Source organism: Dermacentor andersoni, chromosome 11, assembly GCF_023375885.2.
Source record: "Dermacentor andersoni chromosome 11, qqDerAnde1_hic_scaffold, whole genome shotgun sequence".
Lineage (NCBI taxonomy): Eukaryota > Metazoa > Arthropoda > Arachnida > Ixodida > Ixodidae > Dermacentor > Dermacentor andersoni.
This window is the reverse complement of record NC_092824.1, coordinates 7,342,218-7,348,699: the sequence shown is the minus strand read 5'-3', so window position 1 is coordinate 7,348,699 and position 6,482 is coordinate 7,342,218. Positions and strand designations below refer to the sequence as shown.

General features: G+C 42.1%; 1 pseudogene; it reads right to left on the bottom strand.

The window, feature by feature from the left end:
* Positions 1 to 209: 209 nt before the first annotated feature.
* On the bottom strand, positions 210 to 6,047 carry LOC140214173 (uncharacterized; annotated as a pseudogene).
* Between the last annotated feature and the right edge of the window lie 435 nt (positions 6,048 to 6,482).

Here is a 6,482-nt window from a genome sequence, read left to right as displayed (position 1 = left end):
AACAACCGTTCAGCAAAGTTTGAAGCTGACAGGCCCGTTTTTGTACGTTCAACAAAGACATGTACAAAAGAAATTGTTCCAAACTCACACGGATTCCAGTACCATGTTGTCATGCAGTGAGCACAAAAAAGTGACCCCGCATCATTTAAGAAGATACACTTGTCTAGGCATCTCGCCTTGACAACACAGCTCTGAACAGATGAAAATACCTAAACAAACTGCAAGACCTTACTTTCAGGAAGGTTGTTCAGCAATTTCTGCTTGACATTCAAAATTTCCATGCAAACTTCCACTTCCTGGCTACCGTGTACTGATGAGCTGCTGTTCTTGAGAAAAATCTGAACAATGCGCCCAAAAACACCATTCGCGTGTACGTAAGAATTTTTTCTTTTTGATTTGTCAAGACGTGCTGTGCAGAAACGAAATGAACCAATTACCATCTTGTGAAATTCTTTCCTGTCTGCTTTCTGATCTCCCTTGCCTAGCAGTAACACAGAACCAACTCTGACGACATTTTTTTCACAGGGAGTAGCCCTTCACAAGAGCTTTGAAAGAAGTCTCTAGAGTTCTGTGCACTTTCTCTATGTGTCTCGACGACCACAATTTAGGTTGGGCCTGTAAGATGCAAAATTTGTCAGCGGTCTGGAATTGTGGATACCTGGTTCCACATACAAGCCGACCTAGAGTTCCATTCATTGACTCAAATGGGTAGAGGGAATATGCCCACAAGGGTCCCCAGTTGATGACACTGTCCACAAGGTGCAAAAGCAAGTGAGAATTATAGCTCATGCACTCAGTACCATAGAACTCCTCATACTCCAATAGAAACTGTGTCATTTCTTTTTTCATCATGACCAGCTGCTCAACACAGATGCATGGGCCAAGGAGGTGATGCATAATTTCCACAAATCGCATCCAGTGTTTGTAGTACTTTTCTGGAAGGCGCCCTTTCAATACTAGTGGTGAATAATATAGCAGCCAATTTCTCCACTAAGCAGCCTTCCAGTCCTTCGCATCATGCAATGACCTTGGGAGCCTTGACAGCTCCCACGTTGGAGTGAGGATCAACAGACAGCTGTTTGCATCCTCAAGATTACGTCGAAGATGAAATTTTCGGCAGCGCTCAGACTTCAGCCACGTGAAATATGTAGCCCTAACAAATCCTAAACAAACAGCGTGCATATAGCCCACAACAAATCCTGTACCAAATCTGAAAAATACAAGCTGCGTGAGCGCGCTTGCTCCTTTGATGCCGCAACTTGGGGATTCCTTAGCTTTTCTGGCATGCCGGAGAAAGGATTCATGTGTTCTCAGCTTGGGTGTTGAGGCACTTGGTGGATATACACGACAAAATCCATTTTCTTTAGGAACAACTTGTCCCTGGTCTTCGCACCATGCACACCCATAGGCACCATTAAACTGAGTCATGTTCATCAGCTCACACCTAGCGACACTATCCACAGCACATGGACCTGGGAACACCTTTGACGTCTGCTGCACTCCATCTTTGTCGTTCCACAGAATTGCACTCGATGACAGCTCATTCATGGCCTCTATAAAAGGAATTAAAAAACAGTTCATTGCTGGCTTTCCTGGACCAAACCAAAGTCCTGCTAGCAGGAGGTTCTCGATACGTTGCTTGTAGGGAAGCACATTTACCATTGCAAGCAGAGGCCACATACTGGATATACAGTTTTCAAAAAGGAGTTTTCAAAAGGGTAATCAGTATTAAAAGTTAAAGTGACATCATTTGGTCCCAATGGCAACTTGTGCTACTGATAACTCTGAGTGATGTCACTCACATCAAAAGATGCAGCTTTCTTGGTTTCTTGTAGACTTTTTGATTCCAAATGTCACGGATTTGGCTCTTTAGATCCATAACAAGAAAAAAAGATGAACTTTTCATTAAGGTTTCACCAATTATCCTTTCACCAATCGGACTTATTAAACATAACTTAAAAGAAGCCCCAATGCATATTAACAAACTAGCATACACAACATTAATCCGTCCTAAACTAGAATACGCGTCTGTCATCTGGGATCCCGAACAAACTTATATCATCAATAACATCGAAGCCTTGCAGAACCGTGCTGCGCGATTTATATTTTCAGATTATTCATGTAACACCAGCGTCACCTCGTTAAAGAATAAAGCTGACTTGGACAACTTAGCACTTCGCCGTAAAATTTCTCGCCTAACACTTTTCCATAAGCTTTATCACCATTCATCACTTCACGATGATTTCTTTCAGTTATCAACAGTTATTTTTCCACGCCGTGACCATCCATACAAAATCAAACGCATTAACTGCCAGTCATCCCATTATGCATATTCATTCTTACCACGCACAATAACTGAATGGAACGCCTTACCATCAGTCATTGCCACGGAACCAGACTTGACTAAGTTTCAACGTTTAATTCGCTCACGACTTGTCGACTAATCGTATTATTATTCTTTTTTGGGACTTTTACAGTGTTTTCGAGGTTTGTTGGTGTTTTTCATTGCAGTTGCCTAATGTTCTCTTAATATGTACTGATATTTTCTCTGCAATAATTGTGACCTAATTATCTTGTATATTACCTATGTTTCACGGTATTATTACTTCTGTTACAGTCTCTTGTTTTTAGTATGTACTAACTATGACCAGTGCTTGTGATTGCCCCCCTCCCCCATGTAATACCCTCGTAATGAGGGCCTTTGGGGTGTTTTGAATAAATGAATAAATAAAATATTTACTAAGTTGCACTGGCTGCATGTAACATTTTCAGCTTGCACCAGTTCGCCAATGTATGCACTGCATCTGCTGCAATAAAAGCGCTTTACATATTGCTTGCCAGCACCACAGAAGTGCCGAAAGAAGGTGTACTTTGATGTTGGGTAAGATACTCCTGCCGGCAAATGAGCACTCAGAAGCTGGAGTAAGCTTTCTGTGGCTTCCTTTGAAGAACCATAGCGCAGGCTGTTAGCCATTACCATCAACAAGCTTTCAGCTCCTGCCACCTTGGATCCTGGAAACAGGTCTTCATCCTAGGACAGAAAAAAAATGAAAATGATAGTTTCGCAACAGGGCAGATAGAGCAAGATGTTTAGACATGTACATGAAGCTGCTGTTCAAGGCATGGAAAATGAGTTAAAAAGAAGCATTTTGAGAGTAGACCCTTATGAAGTGCTGCAAATATTTTTCCGATGGCCAACAAATACCCACAAATTAAATGATATTATGCATAAACCTGTATGGATAGGAAAAACTAGATCCTTGCAAAAAATTGCGGGGTACCTCTTATGCAGCGACTTTTGGTTCCAGACATTGTGCCGCCGTATAAGGCTGCTTAGCCACTGCTTTCTGTCCTCCGTCAGCACTTGCAAATGATGAATGTATTCGCTGAGGGACAGTTACAGAAGGTGAGAGCTGTCATACTTTCGTTCAAGTGAAACGCCTCTGGAATACTGAACATTGTTTCACCACAGAAAGTTTGCTTCTGATGTGCGTTTCGTGCCACATTAAGAGTTGTTCAATATCACATTGCCATGCAAAAATGATGACATCCCATTTACCTCATGAAACAGTTTATTTGCTTTGTTATTGTGTACTGTTATAGCTTAAAGAAAGCTCAACTAGTAATAAATGTTGTGAGTAGAATTTTTCTGACTATGGATCCGAAAAGTCTGTAGTACTGTACATGAACATTCCTTCTCTTGCGGCGCTCAAAATTTTGCGACAGCAAAGCAATGTACATGCAACGCATTTACCTTGCATGCTTACTGCAAAAGTGTGAGTGTTCGTGCTTAAATGTCTCAGATAAAGTAGAGACGATTGCTATGCCACTCATGCAGAAGTGAGACATGCTGTTCCATGTTCTAGTAGTGACCTCAGCAACTGTAATTGAGTGCGAGATTTGCAGTGCACTTTGCTGGCTCAACATTCTTAATATTTTGGACAGTAAGTAGGCAGCACCGTACACATGTATAATTTACCGAATCGGCGCCTTTACACAAGCATGCAGAGGACCTGTAATTTTGTCAGAAGCCCCAATAATTATTTGTGAACATTTTCTTGTTCATTACTGGCACCATGTATCCATACGTGTAAGCAATCATCAGGCAAACATGTTTACTCTCCAAAATATGAAGGCAAACTTATTCGCCAGAACATTTGCATTGTGGAGAAACAATCTGTATATACAGACTGCAACGCTAGGGTCCCAAACATTGCTGTTCTCTGTTGCTCATCGATGGTGAATTCTCATTTTCGCTCACAGGCTTTGTACACTGGAATGCAAAACATTTCCTTTCCACTTGCAAATGAACTCAGAAATGCAATTGCTGGATTACAACTGCATCGCAGAAGAGCACCTATTTCCTCCTCGATTGTACCAAACACTGAATTTTCGAACAGCAACGAACATCTAGCGAATGATATGCCATTTTGCTATTAACCTATTTATTGGCCCCATACTGCACAAGTCTCTGAAGTCAGTGTTCTGTTTACGAAAGGACAATACTGCAGTGCCATCTTTTAAGCAGGCGAACAATAAGTTGGGTATGATGTATGGAATAACCAAACACCTTTCATGTGAGAACAATGGTATTTGAGGACAGCTGCGAAGAACAGGTCTACCAGATCATACTTTTTGTCAGTTTTACTAAGCTATCGCAGCTTATAGGGACAGACAACCAACAGATAGCCTGCACGCGACGTCCTGGACACAGCTTCTCACAGTGCTGGTTTGCCAACATGGCCGCTAGGATGACATTAGTGCAAGCAATCTATAAGATGAAGCAATGAAAATGAAACAGCGCATAATCGTGAAAAAAGAAAAGCTACAAATTGCTTTACAGCAAACAATTTCAAATGTGTACACATGCTGTATGAGCTCAAAAGAATGCATAAACCTAAGTAATCATGTGCCCTCTGCTTTTATAAGAAATAGGTTTTGTCATAATTAAGTCTTTAGTTCTGCCAAATTTATTCTCTTCCCTTTTGTGAACTTCAAATAATTTTGCTGACAGTTTGGGAATACTTTTGCTAAAGAGACGAAAAAGGTTGTGACATCAATTTCTGTCCAGCAAATAGCAGCTGCAATAAAGAAAGAGTACGCATTGCCCCGTCATGAAATGGGCCGTTGAAAGTGACAGAATTGTGAATGGGTTATTGATTTATTTTTCTATGGCAGTGTATAGCTCTGCCTTACTAATACTTAAAGAAGAAAGAAGAAAAAGGGGGAAGTCATTTTTATTCACATACATGTTTGGTGCCTTTATCCTCAGAAAGCTTGTTCGGGGCCCTTCCCCACTGAATCCTTTGTAGAGATGCTGAGACAATCGTTATTTTTTTTTTACTCTTTTACCTATCTCGAAGAAAAATATTGCGCAATGCCAACTTGCGCTGAATTTTTTCATTCTGTACCGGCTTTGTCTCGGTCATTCCTCCTAAACGCCGCCACGGTTTCTAGCTAGGCTGTACGAGAACTTCTACTAGATGAAGGCAGCTTTCTTGCTGAAATCTTAGTACAGTGTGTTATTGTTCATCCTTCAATTTTGCTAAAATATTTTCGTTTCTTCCTAGTCAGGACTAAATTCTCCTTCTCCTAATTCCATCAAGGCTTGTCCGATTCTCTATGGTTGATACGCCATCAGTAGAGTCAAAACAAACCACCAAACCAACAGAATGCATGCTTACCAGCTCGTCCTTGCCGTCCTCCATGCACTGCCGCTCGCTGTCGTCTGGCTCAAAGTCAGCATCAGGTTCTGATCCGCTGCCATCGGAGGATGAACTTTCAACTGGATTTTGCGGTGGATCGCATGACTGCGAAGGGCAGTGTTCCACACAATGTGGTTCGTTATATTGATCTGAGCTTGTAGGGGCCCACCAGCGTGCTTCGTCTGCCTCAGCATCGCTTCCGTCTGACCTGTCTTCCTCACTCATCGCGACTGGCGCAAAAGCCGTGCCAAATGACCGCTTCTGGGATCTGTGTTTAGAAGGAGGGGGAACTTCGTCGGATGAGACCCATAGGTACTTGCCTAATTGCCTTTTCGTCGGCATGGCAGCAGTCGGCGCAGGCAAATCAATGAGAGATACGAGTTTTCGCTCACGAGCACATCCGATTAGACTACGTTTAGAGTGTACACGTGCGGGCGAACACACGCACGCATAGGACTTCGTTTGTACAGTCAGAAACAGAGCCTTACTATCTCACGACGACAGCGCCATGCGAAATAATAGTAATAACAATAATAATAGGGCGTCATATCTGAAAATTTCTGCTTTTATTACAGAATACAGATTATCAGACGAGGCTTGGATTTCCAAGTTTACAAATGCATATTCGCAAGTAGAATGGTGTAGAATGTTGTAGAATGTTTATGTCGCACTGCTTCCGTTCTTGCACCACGAGTAGGTCTACTTTATTTTCATTGACCGTCAACCAAACCCAGTCGCCAAGGGCATTCATACGCAGCGCTCCTTGCCTTGGCCGTA